Source organism: Schistocerca piceifrons, chromosome 7 (genome assembly GCF_021461385.2).
Source record: "Schistocerca piceifrons isolate TAMUIC-IGC-003096 chromosome 7, iqSchPice1.1, whole genome shotgun sequence".
NCBI classification, from domain to species: Eukaryota; Metazoa; Arthropoda; class Insecta; order Orthoptera; family Acrididae; genus Schistocerca; species Schistocerca piceifrons.
Genome location: NC_060144.1, coordinates 432,518,499 through 432,542,500, shown reverse-complemented (window position 1 = coordinate 432,542,500; position 24,002 = coordinate 432,518,499). Strand labels below are relative to the sequence as shown.

The window sequence follows — 24,002 nt, the reverse complement described above, 5'->3', positions numbered from 1 at the left end:
CCATGTGACCCATGGACAGAAATTGGTTTGTTGATAATAGCACCACCATTTTTCTGATGCACACACCACTCAGGAGTGTGGTTGGTGCCCCATGGTGGCACTGTAACAGTTGGTTTGTCAACAGATTGCTTATAAATGGTATAGTGTCCACAACATGTGATGCTCTTGTGCTTTTATATTTTTGTAAATCCTTGTTGCCAGTTTTGTAAAGGCCTCATTGCTACTGCTGTGGAGGACAAGTTTCCACTATTGTTACAGTATGCCGAGTTCGTGAGTTTGTCAAATGGCTTCTGGTACTAAGAAAATTTCTCCCTGCTACTATTACACAGCTATGCACCAGGGTCAGGTAACAGGATAGGAAAACGAAGGTTCTACATCACTCCAACAAATTAGTAACAAAATCGCACAAATAAGTTAAAAAGGTTTACTTATCTCTGTGACTAGTCGAATAATGAAGTATGCAGCACTGCATGTAATATAACACAAAAAACCTCTCAATGGTTAAGTGTGAATAATCATAGGCAAACTTCACAGTACATAGCAAATGCAATTTACAACTGTCTGTTCGCTTCTAAGAGTTCACTAAACAATGTACCCTGTCTAGGTCAGTCCTGGACAATGATCTGTAACCAAATGGGCGATAGCTGGTCTTCTCTTTCCAAGTATGCTTCTGTCAGCTGTTGTCTGGTCATTGGCGGATTGTACTTGGTTGGAAATTGGCTGAGGTGAAGTTGATTCCTTCATCCTCAGCACTACCCGTGGTGCTGGTGGAACTCGCGTAAGTGGTGAGTCTCTATGGCACTGGCACCAGCTTGCATCTTTGCGCCTGTGGTGCTTTTGCCCTGACTGTGTCTTGTTAGGATGACACAGTATTTATAAATAGTTTCAAGAGAGAAAATCCTCAGGGCCATGAGTAGGCAAACCCACAGGGTGAAGGCATTGTGCAGGAAACTTAATTTAGTTGATGTACAACCAACATACAGAAGTCCTCCCCACTCCTTAAGAAGGAAATAGTGATGACATCTCAATGAAGGCCTCAAATCTAGCATCCCACCTCCCAGGAGGGAAGATGGAAAAGCCAACAAACCAGAGCAGTGCTGATGAGTGTCCACAGGGGCAATGAAGAGTGCATTGGGAGCATGGTAGGGCAGGTTAGGAGCATGGCAGGGCATGTTAGAAAAATTATAGGGCACGTAAGGAATGCAGGAGAGCCCATTAGGACCACATGTTTGTGTTTTAGGAACACAATGGTGCTAGTGGGATGTTTGTGCCTCTTGTTGTTACTGAGCCCTTAGGGCAGCGAGGTGCCATGAAAAGAAATGGTAAATGGCAGAAAGAGTGGAGAGCCCAGAATGGTGAAAAAGATCATCACGTGATATGAGGTACACAAGAACATGGGAACAGCTGGTTGGAGGGAGGCCAGGGGCAGACAGAGTGTCAGCATAGCAGTGTACATACAAGTACAAAAATGTCTACACTGTCCCAAAAGGGAAGAGAAGGATGTGCAGCACCCAGAAGAAGAGGTGCGTAGTGCTGCACTGTCCTTGAGACAGAGAAGTTGATCATGGCTGCATTGAATTAAAGCAGTGGTGTGTATCTGCAAGGCAGTGACAGGTTCAACCATGGAAGAGTGGCTCAACCGTGGAAGAGCGGCATTGGGTTTGGGCGCAGAGGAGATGGACAATGGCACTACGATTGGAGACTGCATGCTTGTCATCATCAAAGGTGTTGTGTTATTCAGGAATAGGAGGCCGACCATGGCTACACCAAGCCAAAGGTGCACAATGTGAGCAGCATTTGGCACAGCTGGGTGTTGTGTTATCCAGGAATAGGAGGCCGACCATGGCTACACTAAGCCAAAGGTGCACAATGTGAGCAGCATTTGGCACAGCTGGGAAAGGGCAGCAGTCAAGATACAGTGCTGTGTGAAAAGGCTCAACCATGGTTGTGGTGTTTTTGTGCAGCCAGAGGTGGGCGTAACACTGGGTGCAATGGGAGAGAATGTAAGAGGGGACATTGGTGTTGGATAATATGGTGCCTTACTCTTATGAAGGGGGCCTCCCTTGGCTGTATCCTCGTGGCTAAGGTGCAGGAGGATGGAAGCAGCATCAGGATCATGGCCAGAGGGGGCAGCGAGGGGGCAGTGGGTGAAGTCAGGTGCAGTGAGAATAGGGTATGTAAGAAGTACTGCTATCTTTGGAGTTGGAAGGAGCACCGTTTTCCTGTAGAATGTCAACAGTGCCCCAGCCATATAGGTATCAGAGAGAGTCATCATTGGGCTTCAGTACGGAGTGGTCATGTACAGCCATGTTGGGAATAGTCAGTATGAAAAATTTGCTAGCAGGTATAATTAAGAGTTGGAAGTGTTGCCTTATTTTTGAGGAGACAAGTGAGTAATTCAGTTATTTTGGGGAAAGGCACGTAGGGTTAGTCATGAGATTTACGATTGAAATAGTAGCATGTTTGTGAATCAGTAACATTCCTGGAGAAACATATTGATAGTAGGATGTAAATGAAAAGGCTTGCATGATAAGTGATTACCTAATTAATGTGAAAACACAGTATAGCAGTGGTTACATCAATATGAATGTGGAATAAACTTAACTGTTAACACAAGGTGATGGAATGGCTACTACGTGAAGCTTGTGGTCATCTAACTGGCACAGTAATTAGAATGGTAGAGCAGGCATGATGAAGATTCACACAAAGTGTAACAACAAAGAAGAAAGGGGAGTCAAGAGGAAATGCAAGTGAAAGAAACAAGAGAAGATGCAATTATAATCACGAAGATGCACAAGATAATTATGCCACAAACTTATGGACAGAAACTTAGAAGGAAGTAGGATGAGAGAGGTGCAAACAACCCAGGTCAACCATACGTGTGAAAACTTGAATGAAGCAGAAGAAGCAGAGCTGAAGAAGTGTATGACCATTTGAAAATTTACCAGGATGTAAATATTAAACTGTGGAAGAGGAGACAAACTAAGAAGGGGAAGAGATAAGCAACGATGACATTGAGCTGTATTTGTAAATTACAGAAGTGTCAAATTATTCTGAACAGTGATTTATTTAGTATTTTCTATTGTGTGTGTTAATAGAATGTACATATGTTATGCTAGCAACAGTGTAGACTATAACAATGTGTAACTTCCCTTCTTGTGGCATTTCACAATTGCAAACATTTGAAAATGTAGGACTGTTGTGCGCTGTGCATGTTTTGATTTCTTGTTGGGACTGTGGGTGCTGAACCACTTTTTTATGTATCTGTGGAGTTTCTTATATGGCAGTGGGAGGGAACCGTGACATAATGCAGCTCGCCCTTCCAACCTGACCCCCTGCAGCCTGATGGTAGTGACACACAGAGCTAAGGCTGTGCTCCAGTGCACCATTCCATTCTGCTGTCATAGCAATACTTGCACAAAAGGCCTGCACACATGTTGCCAACCTTTGCCACGCTGCTGGCTACTATGCAACATTTGGTACCTGCAGTGCTCACCTAGCATCCTCAGCAGAAATAGAAATGTCAAAATCAGCTGCTATGACCATGTGTTAGTGAGTGTGTGTGTTGCCTACAGTCTGTTTGTAAACTCATGAGCAAGTGAGTCTCTGCTCTGCCTACCATTTAAGTCACAATTTGCTTCTACAGGCTGCTTCAGAAAGTTGTACTGGCCTTGCTGTGGTGTGCATTTTAAATCTGTGGAGATGCAGTGTGCAGATATGTCTAGGTAGTGTTTGTTTCTAGATAAATCCGTTAACACCGTACAGAATAGAAAAGACAAAGTACGTTAATGTAGGAATGGAAGTCAAGATTCATAGATCTGCTACAAATATAGGACCGTTCATCTGAATTCATGTTCATCTAATATCGACTACTAAAATGAAGGACTTTTTTGGCTAGAACTTTGAACACCATATAGTGCAGTCATTCTGTAGATATTAAGGCTCATTCTTACTTTGCATTTCTACTAAGAGGTAGAAGTTTTCTTTGAACAGCTCCATTGAAATGCAAAAATTCTTGCTACTTGAGGAGTATTTAAAAAGTAACAAGGAATTTATAGTTTCACATTGTGAGGGTATGGTACCATCAAATGGTAAGATATTTTCATCAGTTATTAATTCAAATGGCAAATTTGTTGATCCGCGACACCATAGAGTGTGTTACAACTACCTCTGGTTTAGCCGAGGTCAGAGGTACAAAATAATATGTGATCGCAGACAAAGCTTTTCGGAGGACAGTAACTGTTGTTGCTTGACACAAGCACAAATGTTGTAGTTGCAGCAGAGCAGTCTGGGAGTTGAGCTGAACCAATACACTAGCTGGCACTGTTAGACTGTTTTGCTAATGAGTTCTTAAAATGGTTGTTTGTGCCATGGTCATTTACTATACAAGTTTCAGTGTGAATGTGAACTGTAACATATGATGGCATGTAGAATGTGGCTTAGCTGTGTGTAATTAAAAATGTTCATAAATAAAATATACAGATCATAATCTCTTAACAGCCATTGTTCTCGATAGATTGTCATCATCCACTTCCCTAAATGATCAGCACGTACAGTCAATTAATTATCAAATTCATGGAGAAAGGTGAATCAGAAATCAGCATGATATAACACCCCAGTTATGTTATATGTGGAGACCAGTGACAAGGACATCGAATCTTGCAACAATATTTGAATCTGGAGACCAATGACCAGCGCCAGCATGTGGCAAGTGAAGTAGGTATTTTCAGTGGAGCCTCAATTTTTCAGGCAATGTTGGACAGAAAAAGAAATATAAACAGTGAATAGTTAAGTTGATAATAATTTGTGTGCAGTATAGATATAAATAACAACGGCTAGTCAGCCTGAGAATAGTGATGTAATTAACAGAGAGGACAGTGTTCATCTTGATAGGGTTGCCTTGAATCTCATTAAAGAAATGGAAACAAGTTATAGAAATCAAAGTACAAGTGTAGTAGCAAAAAGTGAAAATTCAAATTTGGGTGTGAATGTTGAATCAGGTGAGTTGGTGCTGCAGGGAGGGAGGATGCATTAATGCGGTTATTACAAAAGACATTCACAACTTTAAATAAAAGATTTGATGACCAGGAGCAAAATTTAAATAAAAAGCTTGATGATCAGGGGAAAAAATTAAAGAAAAAGCTTGATGAAACAACAAAAAGCTGGATGATACTAAGTATGGTTTAAGTGCAGAGAGTTAAAAATTGAGAGATAATTCAGAAGGCAGTGGACATTCATAACGATCTGCAGTGCAAGTTTACTGATTTCATGAATGAATGTTGCAAGTCTTTGAATGGGCAACTGTCTGATTTCACACATGAAGTCATGACACATTGTCAGCAGATAGGAACAGAAGTAACTAAAATACAGACTCAGATAAACTCACATCTGGACATTATGAAACAAGCCCTTTTAAACTGAGCAGTAACAAATAACAAAGTTGTTCTATCCAAAGACGAGTGCAAGAAAAATAAAAATTCAGTTATGAAAGTTGGGTGTGCAAGAACAATGCACTAATTTGAGATCAAAAGTGCTGGACTTGGAGGAAAATCTAAAAAATGTAAAGATAGATAAGATGTCAATTGATACAAATATAATCTGACATGTCAATTGATACAAATATGATCTGACATGAAATAGAAACACTAATGGAAGAGAATGAGAGTGCAGGTTGTTGTCTAAATATTGTTGTCGACAAAGTGCTTGCTCAAGGTCAGCTTAAGGAATATTATCCACAGAAACAATTACATCTGGTAGCATTCATGAAGCAATTTAAACTAGTGTTTAAATGAACTCAAAATGAGTCAGAAAATATTAATTTTTATATATTGTACGACACTTAAGTGCAGGTGCAAGAACATGGGGAAATCATTGTCAGCCACTGTGATGTTTATGTGGGTCCCTGGTCACATCGTTCTGACAGGAAACAAGGCCGCTGATACTGTTGCCAAGGCTGCAGTCCTCGTACCTCAGCCCACTAGTTCTTACACTCCCTCCGATGATATCTGTGTTGCCACATGTTGGCAGGTGGTGTCACTTTGGCATCACCGCTGGTCCTCCCTTCATGGGAACAAGCTCTTGGTTATTAAGCCTCTCCCAGTGGCTTGGACGACCTCCTCTCGGCCCTGTTGCTGCTCCCCCTCCACTTTGTGCCCATTGTGCTCAACTTTTGACTGTCCACCATTTCTTGATGGAATGCCCTTTTTTGTAACCTCTTAAGTTCCTGTTTGTATTTACCATCTGAGTTATTGGCCATTTTAGCGGACGACATGTGGGCTGTTGACCGTGTTTTACTTTGCCTTAGCAATGTGGCAAAAGCCATATAATTTTTACTTCTGGACCTCAATTTCTCAAAGGCATGTTTTATAGACCTTATCCATGTCCCTGTTTTTTACTATTTTCTCTTTTGTCAGTTGGGATTGAAATGTAGTCATTTTTAACTTCTCTCTTTGTCTTTGTGTTGTACTGTTTGATGTGGGCACTTATAACCCTAGTTGTTTTTTTGCCCTAAGACAAAACCAACAAACAAACAGACAGTGTCAGATGAGTACACGACTTGCAGACTTTGCAGATGCATTAGTATTGGTCAAGAGAGAAACAGGAAGGTATTAAAGAAAAATTATTTGCAATCCATAATTATGATCTCAAGGAAGAATCAAAGCATAACTATCTTCAGAAACACTGGGAGTGGAATAACTATTTGGAAGACCCCATTAGTATGATGATTTGATTATAATATCGATAAAGCATTTACCATGGGTAGTGAGAAAGCAATTAGTGTGATGCAGATTTAATGATTTTGATAAGTTGTCATGAGTTGTTGATCATTTAGAAGAAACTGATAATGAAGGAACACCTGGTCTGTTGGAACATATCACAATCATGATTCTCAGTGACACGATGCACCATGGCAAAATAATTTTGGTTACTTGCCGTGGAATCAGTAAAGTGATGATCAACCATGACACAACAACATAAGAAGAGATATACCCTCAGGAAATTATGCATGTAATAATAATGGACTTTGATGTGATGACAGGAGGGAAAATATTTCGAGAGCATTCACTGCTCCAAAATATGAATGACATACACTGATATAATGAGCAAACTCTAGTTAACTAATATTATTTTCAAAAGAGACCCATTTCCAGAATAGGCAAACAGTTTAATGGATCAGAAGTGAGAACACAAATGATTAAATGTGATAATCAAGCCCTAAGGCTGAACTACTGAGAGAAAATGTGCAAAACTATACTTGATGTTTAAAGTCTATTGACTGGGGGGTTAGTATAAATGGTAAGAAAATTACAGTTCTAGATTCAGGAAGTGATGGTACAGCTATCTCCTAGAAGTTATATGAGCAGCTATGCAGGATGTAACAGGTACCTTTTTTCCCTGTCAGTAGTGTACATGTATTTACTGCAAATGTGCACAGAAGTCATGCTGTTACTGGTCTGGCACTTATTAGGTACAAGGTTCTGGAAAGATATTTTGCTAATTATTGATTCTGTGGTGGTGGATTGGATTTTTGGTAATGACTGGCTCACTGAAAGGTGTAGAATTGATTTTGTAAAGGAATGTTTGTCATTTGTGATAAGAATGAAAAACTGGAAATTAATTTTGACTTTTGGGGAAAAAGGACAAGTGCCTGCTGGGCCCAGAGCTAGAATTATCCAAAAGAAGATGGTTGATGGGATTGAAGTACCAAATATCTGAAAGATAATGCATCCACAGATGGAGAGGAAGAAAAGCAGGAAGTCATGTTGAACATAGAGAAAAAATAGAAGATTTCGGTTGTTTGCTCCCATGCTTTAGGGAAGAACTGCAACAAGTTTGATGTATGCATGCAGAGGTCGTTTCAAGTACACCTGGACTAATGAAGGGATGTAAATGTCAAATTAGTGCAACCACACAAACCGTTCAAAAAGAATTCATATTCAGTACCACTGGCTACAAGAGAAAATGTGGTTAAGAAATCAAGTGAATGATAGAAAATGACACAATTGAGAGTTCAGATAGTGAATAATGCAATCCAATTCACCCAAGAATCAAGAGGGACAGGTTAGTTAGACTTGTTTTGGATGCTTGAGTCATCACTTGCATAATTTTGCCACAGCAGGAGCAGTCCGAAAGTATAAAAGAGATTATGCAGAAGTCAGTGGGCACTTCTTACTTTAGTAGTTTGGATATAACAAGCAGCTGTTGGCAGTTAGAGTTAGAGAGTGGAAGTTTAAAATTTGCTGCATTTTTATGCAATGGACATTGCTATGTTTCAAGAAGATGCCATTTGCTTTAAATATTTTGTCAGCAGCATTTGGGAGCGGTGGATGAAATTCTTGGGGATGAGCTTTTTCAGAGTATAATTGTGTGTAACAGTGATGTTTTGATTGTGTCTGTGTCATGAGAAGAGTAAATGGATATGATGAATCATGTTTTGGGTACATTCAAATGTATGGGAGTCACACCCACTATGAAAAAATTGGAATTTGCAAGGAAGATGAAACAATTCTTGGGACATCTTCAGCCAGGATTGAGCCAGATCTGAAAAAATTAGAGGCAATTCGAAATTTTCCAATACCAACATGTAAAAAAGAACTTCAGTCATTCTTGGGATTCTGCAGATACTATCGCCAGTTTCTTAAAGGATACTGTTTGTCATCACCTGCATTGCTGACATTATTCGAAAAGAATTCAGCTAATGCATCCCTCATATCTTAATGAACTCTTTTATCTAGGAATGGATGCCAGTGAATTTTGGCTTGTTATTCATTTGTACCAAATAGTTAATGAAAATTGTCAAAAACAACATCACTCAATTGTGTTTGCAGGTCACAGTTCATCGGCTTGGAGAAAGTACACCATGACCGAGTGTCAGGCACTTGAGATTATTTGGGGTTTGAACATTTTCTCTATTTTCTGCTTGGAAGACACACTATTGTATGGATTGATCATAGAGCATTATCTTTCCTTCTCCACTGTAAATTATGGCATAACTGTCTTTCCAGATGTGCACTCACACTTCAAGAATTTACTTCTGAAATACAATACATTCCAGACAAAACGAGGGGGTACCTGATGCCTTGTCTCATCTTCCACAAGAGTTGAAAGACATTTGCACTGAGACACCATGTGTAAAGGATATCAAAGTTAGCTTCATGAAGGCAGTGGAGGGATAATCAAAAATTTGTATGTTATTACATAATATCAAAGCAGAACAGGAGGCAGACGAAATATTAAAAATGAGACAATATATCAAAATGAAGTAGAGGTGAAAATTTGACAGTATTACTTAATTCATAATGGTGTCCTGTACCACAGAACAGACTTAAATTCAGAAGCATGGAGGCTTTGCATACCCAAGCACATAGCAGGTGATCTGATTAAGTATATCCATAACAGCTTTGCTAATTTTCGCTATAAGAAATGTTTACAACAACTTCAGAAACAACGGATCTTTGGCACCATTGTCTTGGAGAGTACGATGGGTTCTTAAAGAATGTGACTTACCAACATACCTAAGTGTCTACTACAGAACATAAAGGATTAATACATAATACTGATGTGCATTCCATGTGCATACCAGGGGGAGTCATTCCAGATGTGGAAAGGGTCCTTCCGGATGCCATGAAGGGTACAAGGTGCACCCATCTGCAGGTGGTCACTCATGTCGGCACCAATGATGTGTGTTGCTATGGATTGGAGGGAATCCTCTCTGGCTTCCGGCGGATATCTGAGTTGGTGAAGACTGCCAGTCTCGCTAGCGGGATTAAAGCAGAGATCACCATATGCAGCATAGTCGACAGGACTGACTGCGGACCTTTGGTACAGAGCCAAGTGGAGGGTCTGAATCAGAGGCTGAGATGGTTCTGCGACCGCGTGGGCTGCAGATTCCTCGACTTGCACCATAGGGTGGTGGGGTTTCGGGTTCTGCTGGATGGGTCAGGAGTCCACTACACCAGCAGGTGGCTACACGGGTAGCAGGGGTTGTGTGGTGTGGACTGGACAGTTTTTTAGGTTAGATGACCTCGGGCAAGTACAGAAAGGGAAACAGCCTCAAAGGGTGTGGGGCAAAGTCAGGACATGCGGGGACCAAGCAGCAATTGGTATTGTAATTGTAAACTGTTGAAGCTGCGTTGGTAAAGTACCGGAACTTCAAGCACTGATAGAAAGCACCGAAGCTGAAATCATTATAGGTACAGAAAGCTGGCTTAAGCCAGAGATAAATTCTGCCGAAATTTTTACAAAGGCACAGACGGTGTTTAGAAAGGGTAGATTGCATGCAACCGGTGGTGGTGTGTTTGTTGCTGTTAGTAGTAGTTTATCCTGTAGTGAAATAGAAGTGGATAGATCCTGTGAATTATTATGCATGGAAGTTATACTCAACAACCAAGCTAGGTTAATAATTGGCTCCTTTTACCGACCTCCCGACTCAGCAGCATTAGTGGCAGAACAACTGAGAGAAAATCTGGAATACATTTCACATAAATTTCCTCAATATGTTATAATCTTAGGTGGAGATTTCAATTTACCAGATATTGACTGGGACACTCAGATGTTTAGGACGGTGGTAGGGACAGAGCATCGAGTGACATTATAATGAGTGCACTATCCAAAAATTACCTAAAGCAATTAAACAGAGAACTGACTTGTGGAGATAACATCTTGGACCTACTGATAACAAACAGACCAAATTTTTTGACTCTGTAAGTACAGAACAGGGAATCAGTGATCATAAGGCCGTTGCAGCATCCCTGAATATGGAAGTAAATAGGAATATAGAAAAAGGGAGGAAGGTTTGTCTGTTTAGCAAGAGTAATAGGAGGCAGATCAAAATGAAAATTTCTGCTCCGACACTGACAATGTTGAGTGTTTATGGAAAAACTTCAAGGCAATCGTAAAATGCGTTTTAGACAGGTACGTGCCGAGTAAAACTGTGAGGGACGGGAAAAACCCACCGTGGTTCAACAACAAAGTTAGGAAACCACTGCAAAAGCAAAGAGAGCTTCACTGCAAATTTAAACACAGCCAAAACCTCTCAGACAAACAGAAGCTAAACAATGTCAAAGTTAGCGTAAGGAGGGCTATGCGTGAAGCATTCAGTGAATTCGAAAGTAAAATTCTATGTACCGAGTTGACAGAAAATCCTAGGAAGTTCTGGTCTTATGTTAAATCAGTAAGTGGATCGAAACAGCATATCCAGACACTCTGGGAGGATAATGGCATTGAAACAGAGGATGACATGCGTAAAGCTGAAATACTAAACACCTTTTTCCAAAGCTGCTTCACAGAGGAGGACCTCACTGCAGTTCCTTCTCTAAATCCTCGCATGAACGAAAAAATGGCTGACATTGAAATAAGTGTCCAAGGAACAGAAAAGCAACTGAAATCACTCAACAGAGGAAATTCCTCTGGATCTGATGGGATACCAATTCGATTCTACACAGAGTAAGTGAAAGAACATGCCCCCCTTCTAACAGCCATGCACCGCAAATCTCTAGAGGAATGGAAGGTTCCAAATGATTGGAAAAAGAGCACAGGTAGTTCCAGTTTTCAAGAAGGGTCGTCGAGCAGATGTACAAAACTATAGGCCTATATCTCTGACATCGATCTGTTGTAGAATTTTAGAACATGTTTTTTGCTCGTGTATCATGTCATTTCTGGAAACCCAGAATCTACTCTGTAGGAATCAACATGGATTCTGGAAACAGAGATCGTGTGAGACCCAACTCGCTTTATTTGTTCATGAGATCCAGAAAATATTAGATACAGGCTCTCAGGTATGTGCCATTTTCCTTGACTTCTGGAAGGCGTTCGATACAGTTCCGCACTGTCACCTGATAAACAAAGTAAGAGCCTACAGGATATCAGACCAGCTGTGTGGCTGGATTGAAGAGTTTTTAGCAAACAGAACACAGCATCTTGTTCTCAATGGAGAGACATCTACAAATGTTTAAGTAACCTCTGGCGTGCCACAGGTGAGTGTTATGGGACCATTGCTTTTCACAATATATAGAAATGACCTAGTAGAAAGTGTTGGAAGTTCCATGCGGCTTCTCACAGATGATGCTGTAGTATACAGAGAAGTTGCAGCATTAGAAAATTGCAGTGAAATGCAGGAAGATGTGCAGCGGATAGGCACTTGGTGCAGGGAGTGGCAACTGACCATTAACATATACAAATGTAATGTATTGCGAATACATAGAAAAAAAAAGATCCTTTATTGTATGATTATATGATAGCAGAACAAACACTGGTAGCAGTTACTTCTGTAAAATATCTGGGAGTATGCGTACGGAACGATTTGAAGTGGAATGATCATATAAAATTAATTGTTGGTAATGTGGGTGCCAGGCTGAGATTCATTGGGAGAGTCCTTAGAAAATGTAGTCCATCAACAAAGGAGGTGGCTTACAAAACACTCGTTTGACCTATACTTGAGTATTGCTCATCAGTGTGGGATCCGTACCAGGTTGGGTTGACAAAGGAGATAGAGAAGATCCAAAGAAGAGCGATGTGTTTCGTCACACGGTTATCTGGTAAGCGTGATAGCATTACGGAGATGTTTAGCGAACTCAAGTGGCAGACTCTGCAAGAGAGGCACTCTGCATCACGTTGTAGCTTGCTGTCCAGGTTTCGAGAGGGTGCGTTTCTGGATGAGGTATCGAATATATTGCTTCCCCCTACTTATACCTCCCGAGGAGATCACGAATGTAGAATCAGAGAGATTCAAGCGCGTACGGAGGCTTTCCGGCAGCTCTTCCTGTGAACCATACACGACTGGAACAGGAAAGGGAGGTAATGACAGTGGCATGTAAAGTGCCCCCCGCCACACACCGTTGGGTGGCTTGCGGAGTATAAATGTAGATGTAGAAATATTCTCCCTCAAACTGTAGATGAAATCATTGGTTTGGATGTTTTTGGCCTCTTCCTGAAGTCTTGTGGGTATTTCACTCAAATTTTGATAGTGTGGAACTATTTTCAAAGTTTGTTCACTTCTTTCCACTGAGAAAAGCTAACAGTAAGATCATCATTAAAAATTAGAGGAAGACTGAATTCAGAATACCATTCTGCCATGTAGTATTCTGTCAGATAGTGGACTGGGGTTTTACTGTAAAATATGGAATGCATTCATTGAAGAGGAGAAGAAACTTCATATTGCTACAGCTTCAAATCTCACTGAATGTATGATACATGAATTGGGATGATTGTTCAGAGCATATTGTGGGGAGAAGCATAAGAAATGGAATCATAAGGTGTCTGACTTTGATGATGTGATAAATAGTTTGACTCATAATAGCACTGGTCTGCCACCCTGCACAATCTTATTTGCCAAAGAATCTAACAACATTTTCTATGAAATGATTAATTTTCTGTCACAAGTTGCATTAACAGCAAAAGAGAAACAGCATTGAAACAGATGGAGAAGATGCCAATGGCAAGGAAAGTGAGACAAGTCTGTTTAGTGAAACCTGTCATGTATAAAATTGGAGAACTTGTTCTAATTCTGTCACATTTCAAGTCTTCAATGGATAAGGATGAAATCAAGAAACTTCTATATTATTACCTGCAACCATTTCAAATTTTGAAGATAGTGCATCCTAATTCTGCTGAACTAGAAAAACTTAATGACGAAAAATACTTTGGACTTCATGATGTGGAAAATATTAAATTGTTCCATCAGTGTGTGGAAAAACAATGAAAGTGAAAGGTAAATCAATAATATTGTGCTAATGGTATGATTGTTTAGACTGCATGAGTATCTATCCTGGTGATGTAGGTTAAGGAACTGTTTGAGTGTTCTGCCTGTGATTTGTTACTGAATAATCAGTAACAGTGTTCTAGTGAAGAGGTGTCTTTAGTGTGTGAATAATGGCAATAGGTTATTGACTGAATTATGGTGCATTTCAAACTGTGCAGTGATATAGGGTTCAACTGACATTTGATTGTGACTGTTAATTTTGTGATGCAGTTGCACAAGTTTGTTTTGGAATGATTCTGCCATGTGTTTTCTTTCTATGTTCAGAGGTAGCGGCCAGCAGTGTTACATCATCGTAACATCAGACAATGCAACCATGTGACTCATGGGAGGTGATCAATGTCACAGCATGTGATGTCAACAGTTCACGAGAATTCTGAGGAGCGGCGCGTTGAGACACACAGCCCATGGTGATGACCACTACTGCATGCAGCTAGCTGCACAGTCATTTCCCCTTGCCCCTGCAAGCAGCCTGGTGGGTCTTTCCTTGTCAATACTGCAGTGTGTTGGAGCTGCAACATGAATCTTAGAGTCCGTGTGACATGTTTACAGTGCTGGTGAGGTTTATATTCCAACACACACAAACCCATTTTGTCACAACAATGCATCCTTAATGCCAAATGGAGTGCACATTTCAAACTCAGTGAGTTTATGTTTACATGGTGCCTATTTCCCATAATTCCTTCTGATTGCACACTGCACTTTTGTAACAGATAAACATCTCATATATTCCAACACACACAAACCCTTTTCTTGCTTTGTTGCTATTTTGTCACAGTAGTGCACTCTTAATGCCAAATTGCCAAATGGAGTGCACATTTCAAACTCAGTGGATTTCTGTTTCTGTCCATGCATCAGTCATATTTGTACATGTAATACTTTGGAAAATATAGAACTCTGAAAATGAGTGAATCATTTATAGGAGCCCTATATAGTGGAAATTTTTTGACCCTGTATAGTGTAAATTTTTGTATGAAGTACAAAAATTAATCATAACCTTGTGTATTTTCTTATTTGCTGCTCAGCATTTCCTCTATGTGGTAAGTTCTACATCTACATTTACACCGTTGCTCTGCAAACCACAGTGAAGTCTGTGGCAGAGGATACGTATTGTTGAACCACATATTAGGGTTTCTTTTCATTCCATTCTCATTTGGAGTATGGTAAAAATGACACAAGCATGAGAGAAGACATCAGACAGAACAACACATTCAGAATCTCAGAAGACCATCACCATGACTATACCAGCTGAGGGTGCAGCTTTGGATTTTTTTTTTTTTTTTTTAGAGGAGAGGTGGTGTGGCACCACTCCTTGTATTGCCATTTTGTTTCTGGTTCAAAGTGGTGATGCCATGTTTCATCAGCTGTGATGATGTTTAACAAAAAATTGTCGAGATCAGCCTTGCAATATGCAAGCAATTCTGCACAGATGCTCCTTCATTGCTCCTTATGGTCTTCTGTTAAGTGGCAAGGAACTCTGCAAGCACACACTTTTGAGTACCCCAACTGGTCGATGAGTGTGTCAACACTGCCAACAGAGATGTCCAGTTGAGCAGTGAGGTGTTTGATTGTGATCCATTGATCACCTCAAATGAGAGTGTCTGCATGTTCCAACATTGCAGGAGTCACAGCAGCATGTGGCTGATTGGTACGTGGGTGATCTAAAAGATTTGCACATTGCAGTGATGACAGACACCTCACCCTACAACTCACCATGCCTTTGTTCACATCCAGATCTCCAAAGACATTCTGCAAACCCCTATGAATATATTCAGTTCTCTGGTTTTCTACCAAAAGAATCTTGGTGACAGCTCTGTGCTTGGAACACACCCTGTTTGGAAGGGTATGTACAGTGCCGCCATGTGCTGGAACTTTATGAAACTATAGGGGCTGAAATGGAAATATTCCATTATGTCCCACAAAAAATTTCGCATGTTTTCAACTGAAATTGGCAGAGAAAAGAAAAAGTGTTGTGTTAATAATTGAATTCCCTCGCGTATTCCTAGGTTCCTCACTTAACACTGGTTTCTGAAATTTGTAGGTAGGTTTTTGTGGAACAATTGATGTCTGTCTTCAAATCTGCCAGTTCAAGTATCCCAGATTTCCATAAAACTCTCAGTTCTGTCAAATAAACCTGTGGCCTCTGATTCTAACCTCCTTTTATACATTCAATATGTTAGATATATTTGGCATCAGTCCCACACACTTGAGCTGTATTCAAGGATGGGTTACATGAGTGTTTTGTAAGGGAATTACATTTGTATACTAATTTAATTTTCCTAGTATTCTATCAGTGGCTGAAATCTGCCATCTGCCATCCTTTAGTAGAGCCTATTTGATTATTGCATTTCATATTCTCACAAATTGTTACACCCAGGCATTTCTGTATGCTTACTAATTCCAGTTGTGACTCATTGATATTGTAGTAATAAGATTGTGTGTTTTCACATTTTGTAAAGTACACAATTTTACATTTCTGAAAACTTAAACCAATTCGCCAGTCTTTGTACCACTTTGAAATCTTATAAAGATCTGACAGAATATTTGTGCAGATATTTTCAGATTGTACTTTTTATAGGTAACTGTATTATTTGTAATGAGTCTGAGGCTACTTTTAATGAGGGTGGCTTGTTTTGAGGAGTGGTGGACCTCAGTCTTTGTGCTACGTTTTTCCTGCTCAGTGTTCTGCCTATGCTGTGTTTGGATCAGCGTCAGTGCCAGATTTCATCTTGGCTATCTTATTTGATCAGGTTCTTTTGCAGCTGGATGTCAATGTCCCAGTATTCATAGTCCTAAAAGAAGGATGTGTTACTAAAACCAAGCAGGGTAGTGCAATGGTTGGCACACTAGACTCACATTCAGCAGGAGGATCCTGATTTAGGTTTTCTGTGTTTTCTAAGGCAAATTCCAGGATGGCTCCTTTGAAAGAATATGACTACTTTCCTTCACTGTCCTTCCATCCTTCCTTTATCTGAGCTTTTGCACTGTCTCTAATGGCCTCATTGTCAATGGGACTTTAAACACTAATCTTCTCCTCATCCTCCATGTTTTTCAACTGTGTTTTCATACCACAATTTGTAGTTTGTGTGTAGGCAGTATTCAGCAACTGCTGATTTTGTTGGCTGCCTAAGGTCAGTCTGCCATTTATGTTCAGTGCACCTTTCTTCAATCATGCATATAGATTGTCTGATGTATGCTTTTACACATTTGCATGGTATGTGGTATATGCCAGGTTTATTTGAATCCCAGATTATCTTTTACTGATACTAACAGGGATTCAGTCCTGGTTGATGAGTGGTATGAGCATTTGATCTTGTGTCAGTATCCTGCTATATTGCCAGCATGTAGGCTATGGCTGTGGGCTTATCCTCCTTGTGTATTGGTTGTGGTGTGGCCTTTGGCCTGAAAGTGTTTTGAATTTGGCAGCGATTATTGCCAATTTTCTGGAACATGACATTAGTGTTGGTTACTCCTGACATTGAACTTTTTTTGTCAGATATCACACAAGCTCGGTTGGGTGGAGTGTTTAGCAGTCCTTACCTTTGTGAAGGGTGATGACAACTGGATGCATTAAAATATTGGTATGTTGAGTTTCCTTCTGGTAGACACTCTCTAGCAGCCATCCATCTGGTCTTCTCTGTAGCAGAACATACAAGAATGGTAGCTGGCTGATTTACCCCACCTCCATTGTGAACTGTATTTGTTTGTGAATGTAGTGTAGGTGTTCCAAGAAAACTTGTAGCTCTTCTCTCCCATGTGACCTTATGATGAATGTATCATCAACATATCTCTAGAGATCTGCTGGTTTTAATGGTGCCAATTCTAGCACCTTAATCTCTAAATCTTCCACATACCCATTAGCTACCACAGGTGACTGGAACCTGGCACTGAATCTGCTCCAGATTCACAGAGGCAGAGCACCAAGTAGGATTAGTGTGGAGCACAGGCTAAGGGCCACCACTTGCCTCCTGAGTGTGAATCATCCACACCAATGTACCTAGCATGTTTCCTGATCGATGTATGGGCCAGAAGTGAAGGAAGGGAGGTGGCAGGTATGTATCACACTGCCTGGGTGAGGACACCCGTCAGCGGGAGTAACTGATGATGATGATGCCAAATTAGGCCATAGAAAATTCATTCTACAGAGATCAATAAACGTGGGCACATGCTTGAGAAACTTTCAAACAACATATTTGTTGGGGAAACATACAAACACACCATATTAACATTGTCACTTTACATATAATGTATAGCATGGAGGGTTGATGCCATAATTAACTGCTATATTAGGTACATATCTATACAGAGCATGGTCAACCATTTTTCTTAACCCTTGAGCCACTGTCCAGTATATGCTCAGGCCCAAAGCTGAAGGTTTAGAGTTTGTAGCAGCCTGATGTTTCCATGTAAACAGAGTTGCAGGGCAGGTCCGACATTACTATCGATCATCGTGGTGTCACAACTTGGACGGTGCTGCTCCTCATGTGCACATTTTGATGGCATCATGCCAGACTCTACCTTTTAAGCTTGCCTAGGGCCAGCCTAAGCTAGGGATTATGCAAACAGTGGAATGGACATCCTGAGTGTTATCATGTTGCCAGTGGTATTATGCTAGTGGACTGCATTTATAGTAGAAGGAACTCTGATAAAGCTTGTATTGTACTTTTCGTGGAAAAAACTAGTTAAGATAGCTTATACTGTTCTTAGTTGCAAGTTATATATGCATCTCTTATTGTGAATAAACTGTGTTAGCAAGATGCGTAGGTCACCTTTTACAAAAGTCACAACAACTCAGGAGCTGCGACATGCGCAAAATGGAGATTGGACAATTTTGTAATTAAGCAAGAATGCAGATTTTCAAACATGGGACATTTACAACAACTTGAGATGCAAACTATGCATTGTTGTCAAGAGGCAACAACAGCTATATTACAGGCGGTGAAAGGTAGCAGGAACAGCTGTTACATCAATTGTGTGACCTCTCGACCATTTAACGAACAACATGAGGAGTGGACTACTTACACAGATGATTGTAGTTCTATTTTTTGGCTTGTCAAATTTCCAATGTGGAAAGACAAAATGCCATGTTCTCGTCAGGAAATCCCAAACTGTATCAGCTGATACAAAACCAAGAGCCAGTAATGAATCTGGCAGAGTTTGAGTTGCCTACAACATTTTCTTTATTGCAATGAAGAAACATATTATTGCAGCCACATTATAATTTTGGCTGCAAAATGGAAACTCAGCTGACAGCCTACAGGGATTAAGTAGGAATTACAGTTTTAAATGTTCATATAAGTAGGACTATGAGGACTCTGACTGATCAGTTCACACCCGACTTAGAAGTGAGGAACCCTGTTGTTGGTGAAAGTTTGAGTTCAAGCCCATCAAAGTGCCCACATAGCCCAAGCTTTGTTTCTAAAGCAAAAAGATATGGTAGCTGTCAGCTCTCTGGCAGGACACCAATCCACCTTTGGTGGGGCCCCCATGTGTTTCACGACCAGGATGACTTCGTAAATGACAACAGCAATGGTGATGGACTATATCAGCAGTAGTGCTGTTGCAACTCCAGGTAGGAATATCAATAAAGCAAGAAAAGACAGATTGGTACTTACAATAAAGAAGACACATTAAGTTGCAGACAGGTACAATTAAAGGACACTTACATAAAGCTTTCAGCCACAGACTTCATCAGTAAAAGGGAGACATGCATCATTCATACACACAAGCAAGCACACCTCATGTACACATGACTGGCAACTCCAGCATCTCAGGCCAAAATGCCAAGTACTTCTGTGCTGTGTTATAAGAAGTTGACATGTCTGTAGATTTCTCACTCACTTGGATCACTTCCATAGGCATTCTGGCCCAAGATGCCGGAGTTGGCAGTCATGTGTGCATGAGATATGCATCCTTGAGCATATGACTGGTGTGTGTGTGTGTGTGTGTGTGTGTGTGTGTGTGTGTGTGTGTGTGTTTGTTTTAGGGATGAAGGCTTTAAGGCTTTAGCCAAATGCTTTATGTAAGTGCCTTTTAATTGAGCCTGTCTGCAACTTTTCTTCATGAAGCACACAGCACATTCCAAGCCACAGATGTGATGAAAAAGGACACCTGCACGAGGTATGTTGTAGCAGTTCCAATTTGGATATGTCCCAACCTATGGATGTGAACCAGGTGAGTGAGCAATCTCCGAGTGTCAACTTCTCAGAACATAGTGCAGAAAGTATACCTGGCCATGTTGATTTACATGCTCTGTGAGTTTACTTTTGGACACTGGTGCTTGTATAACTCCTAAACCAATGTATTTACTGAAGTTTAAGGTCATTGCCATTGCAAGTAGCTGAGACAAATCATTGGGCCTCTGAACATCATCATATGCCTTTGCTAGGAAAGTTTCCAGTTTTCTTTACTTATAATCATGCCATTTTTCCAGTAAATTTCCGGTGGTAGCTGACACCAAAGTGGACAGTGTTTTCCACACTTCTGATTTTACATTTCATAGAACAATACACACATGCACTCTGAAGGTATATGTGTTATGACTTAAAGTCAGCACTGGCACACCAGTCAGGAATGACAGAGCAGAGATGCTGTGAGAAGAGGCCAGCGGATCGCACACTGACTGACCTCCCTCCAGGATTGCAACGCAACAGCAGTGGGCCCTAGGAGAAAAGGACGTAAGTGCCGTGCCTGACTGGTTGCACCCATTTCGATAGCAGCCTCAATGTTAGCCACTTCATTAGCGACACATTGTAGCCTCTATCATTAGTACTCTCTACGTAGTACAGACGTGTGTTTGTGTATTCTGAAGAAGATTGATCATTTTGTATGTTGCCCTTTGCTTGCAACACATCTATCAGAGTTAAGTATTGTAATTGTCTTGCTTTAATAAAACTCATTAATACGAGTTGTTTGTCTAGTGAACCGAGTATGCAGGATACCTAGACGCAACAATATGTATCACTCTAAAGACTCTCAGTGATAAATATGCCCAAATTTTCTCACCTGGATTAGGGAAGTGAACTCATTTCAAAGCTCATATCCCTCTTAAAGTAATGGTAGCCCCACATTTTTCAAAGCCTTTCTGGTGCCCTTGGTTTTTAAGGATGCCCACAAAATGGAACTGGATAGGCTCATTCAGGAAGATGTGTTAAGCCTATTCCCCATAGTCAATGGCTGCTCCCTTGATCAGTACACAGAACCAACGGCACCTTGAATTTTGTGACAATATCAAAGTAGGCCAACAGTCAATGTGCAAACTGAAATTGACAGTTATCCTCTCCTACCCTGGATGAACACATTATTCAGTAAAATTGACCTTGCAGACTCATATTTTCAAATGCCCTTAGATGCAGCATCCCAAACTTACCTAGTACTAAAGATATCATACGGCCTATACTGTTATAAATAGTTACCATTTGGAATCTTTTCAGCCCCTATCATATTTCAGTGTCTTATGGAACAGCTATTACATGGCATCCCCAACTGTGCTGCACACCTTGACAATATTTTGGTCACAGGTGCAACTCCACAGTGTCGAGCTTGTGTTCCAGAGAGTGGTAACAAGAGGACTTAAATGCAAAATGAGCAAGTGTTCCTTTATCCAACCATTCTTGACATATTTAGGGTTTAAACTCTTAGCAAATGAATTGGAACCAACAAATGATTATGTTTTGGTGATCAATAAAATGTAGTCCCCCATGAATGTCAAACTTAAAAAAAAGTATTTCTGGGTAAGGTCAACTATTCTCGTCAATTAATTGCCAAATTAGCAAAACTCTCTTACCATTGAACCAACATCATGAAGGCACACATTTTGAATCGTCACCTTGCTGTCAACAAGCTTTCCACGCTATAAAAGATTGTCTTAAGTGGGCACTGTGTTTAGTGACATACACCGTACACTCCTAATCAGCATCTGGTAGCTGTGAGAGAGACTTCTCCTCACAATATCAGCACAGTCCTAGCCCATAAATAACATGAAGGCACTAAGTGTGCTATTGCATATGCTTCTAAGATCTTATCTACTTCTCAGCTATGTTATTCTCAAATAGAATTGGAGGCCTTGATCATTATATGTGAAGTCCAGAAATTTAAATCACTACTTTATGGTCAGAAATTTCATTTTGGCCTGTTGCTTACCATCTTTGGCCCCAAGCATCACTTACCAAACTGGACTGCTCATCACCTCCAACACTGGATACCATACTTGTCTAATTTTCATTATTCTATCCACTATCGAGCAGCAGTTTTACACACAAATGTTAACATACTGTCCCAATTTTCCATGGGTCTTGTCGCAGCCATCAACCAACATGAATTGGTGTGTTTCCAGCTCCATTCAGATCCGGATTCAGCTGTTTCCACCCTTACCTTAATTTTGCATGATGTTGTGGACTCTACACGTGACAAACCAACATTACACCACCTTATTCTCTTTGTACAACACAGCTGGCTGGCCACATCTCCCCGACCCAAATTTCATCCCTAATGGCCACGGTGGTATCGACTGCACCTCTGCCAATGATTTCTGTTGCAAGCATCAAATGATGCCCTCTGCTTCATTCTGACCTCTCCTTCTCTTCTGCCCCAAGTGCTCCACCACCAGCACACTGTATGTCTTGGATGAAAAGTTTGGTACGACAACATGTACTCTTGTCAAGTATTCACCCCAGCATTGTGGATATGGATATACATATGTGTGTGTGTGTGTGTGTGTGTGTGTGTGTGCGCGTGTGTGGGTCCCTTCCCCCCCCCCCCCCCCCCCCCCCTAAGGTAAGTCTTTCTGCGCCCGGGATTGGAATGACTTCTTACCCTCTCCCTTAAAACCCACATCCTTTCGCTTTTCCCTCTCCTTCCCTCTTTCCTGATGAAGCAACCGTGGGTTGCAAAAGCTTGAATTTTGTGTGTGTGTTTGTGTTTGTTAGTGTCTCTATCAACATACCAATGCTTTCGTTTGGTAAGTTACATCATCTTTGTTTTTAGATATATTTTTCCCATGTGGAATGTTTCCCTCTATTATATTATATCTAACATGGCTACACTAATCCCTACATTCAGTTGCAGGGCTGTACCACAGAAGAGGAGGATATATAAACTACTGAAATTCTCGTCCAAAACAGTCAATCCATATGTCTGCTTATAAGTATATACAATGTAAAATGTGTCTGTCATTCATCTGCAGAGACACAGGAAAATACGATGATCAGACTGCAGTAAAATCTTATAGTTATGACTAGCCTCTCCTACAGCTCCAGTATTTTGTTGAGAAACGGAACACGAGCTTCACCTGGGTGTGATTCTGGGCACTTTAATGAAGGTAATCTGTCAAGGAACATGGTTTGAGTGAGGTTTAGTTTTCTTATTAGTACAGCATTAGTGTGTTAGCAGATTAATGTAGAGGAAAAAAAGGTACCATGATACTTAAGAAGTAGCTTTACTGCAAAGCCTGAGTACAGGAAATCAAAATATTAAATAACTTGTGTGAAATTAGTTTGTATGGAAAAAGGCAATGAATGCGGAAAACAGAACATAAAGTCATTCAAAGATCTCCAATATAAGTTAAATTCCAACATAAGAAAATGTTTTAATTGGTACTTTTCTGTCCTAATAATTATATACCAAAGTAAAAAATACAATGCAATAATTAAAAAATGTTTTTTCAGTTTCACACTTTTTGCTGCTATCAATTACTAAGCACAGTTTTGATACAAAAATACAGCATTTTGTTCACAATTAGTTTGATAATCATACACAGTAGCTTGTCACATGACATCACTTAATTCACAGAAATATATCTCAAAGTGGCATAAAAAGTTGACACAAATACAGTTGAAGACAACTATTAGGATGTTTAATGTTCTCATGGGTATGCTGCCAGATTGTTGTGTCTTATTGACACAACATTTCAACAGTGTACATTGTTGTTGTCATCATGAGAGCTTATGACTATTACGAGTCTGCAGTCATCAGTTATACAAGCAAAGACACTTGAAAGAGTCAAATTATATTAAATATGCAGGGGCTTCAGAAAGTAAGTTACACATGTTGTCCCACACTAATACCAATTTGCAACAAGAGTGATGCATTGTTAGAAGAGAGCACACATTTCAGGGTTGTTCCAGACACAGTTTTTAAGAAATTCTGACAGTATATGGATGAAATGCTGTGTTGTGTACAGCCATAGTGAAATGGTGCCAACAGTTTGACCAAGACTGCATAGAAGTGGGAGACAGTGGTCGGCAAG

The 24,002-nt window shown here is 40.4% G+C and overlaps 1 protein-coding gene across 1 annotated transcript in view; it reads right to left on the bottom strand.

The window, feature by feature from the left end:
* LOC124805181 (myosin heavy chain, clone 203-like) overlaps nt 1–19,560 on the bottom strand; it is a 259,196-nt gene extending 239,636 nt beyond the window's left edge. Inside the window, exon 1 of the mRNA XM_047265671.1 lies at nt 19,372–19,560. The gene's annotated coding sequence lies outside the window, so the exon portion shown is untranslated. The remainder of the gene's footprint in view (nt 1–19,371) is intronic.
* Between the last annotated feature and the right edge of the window lie 4,442 nt (nt 19,561–24,002).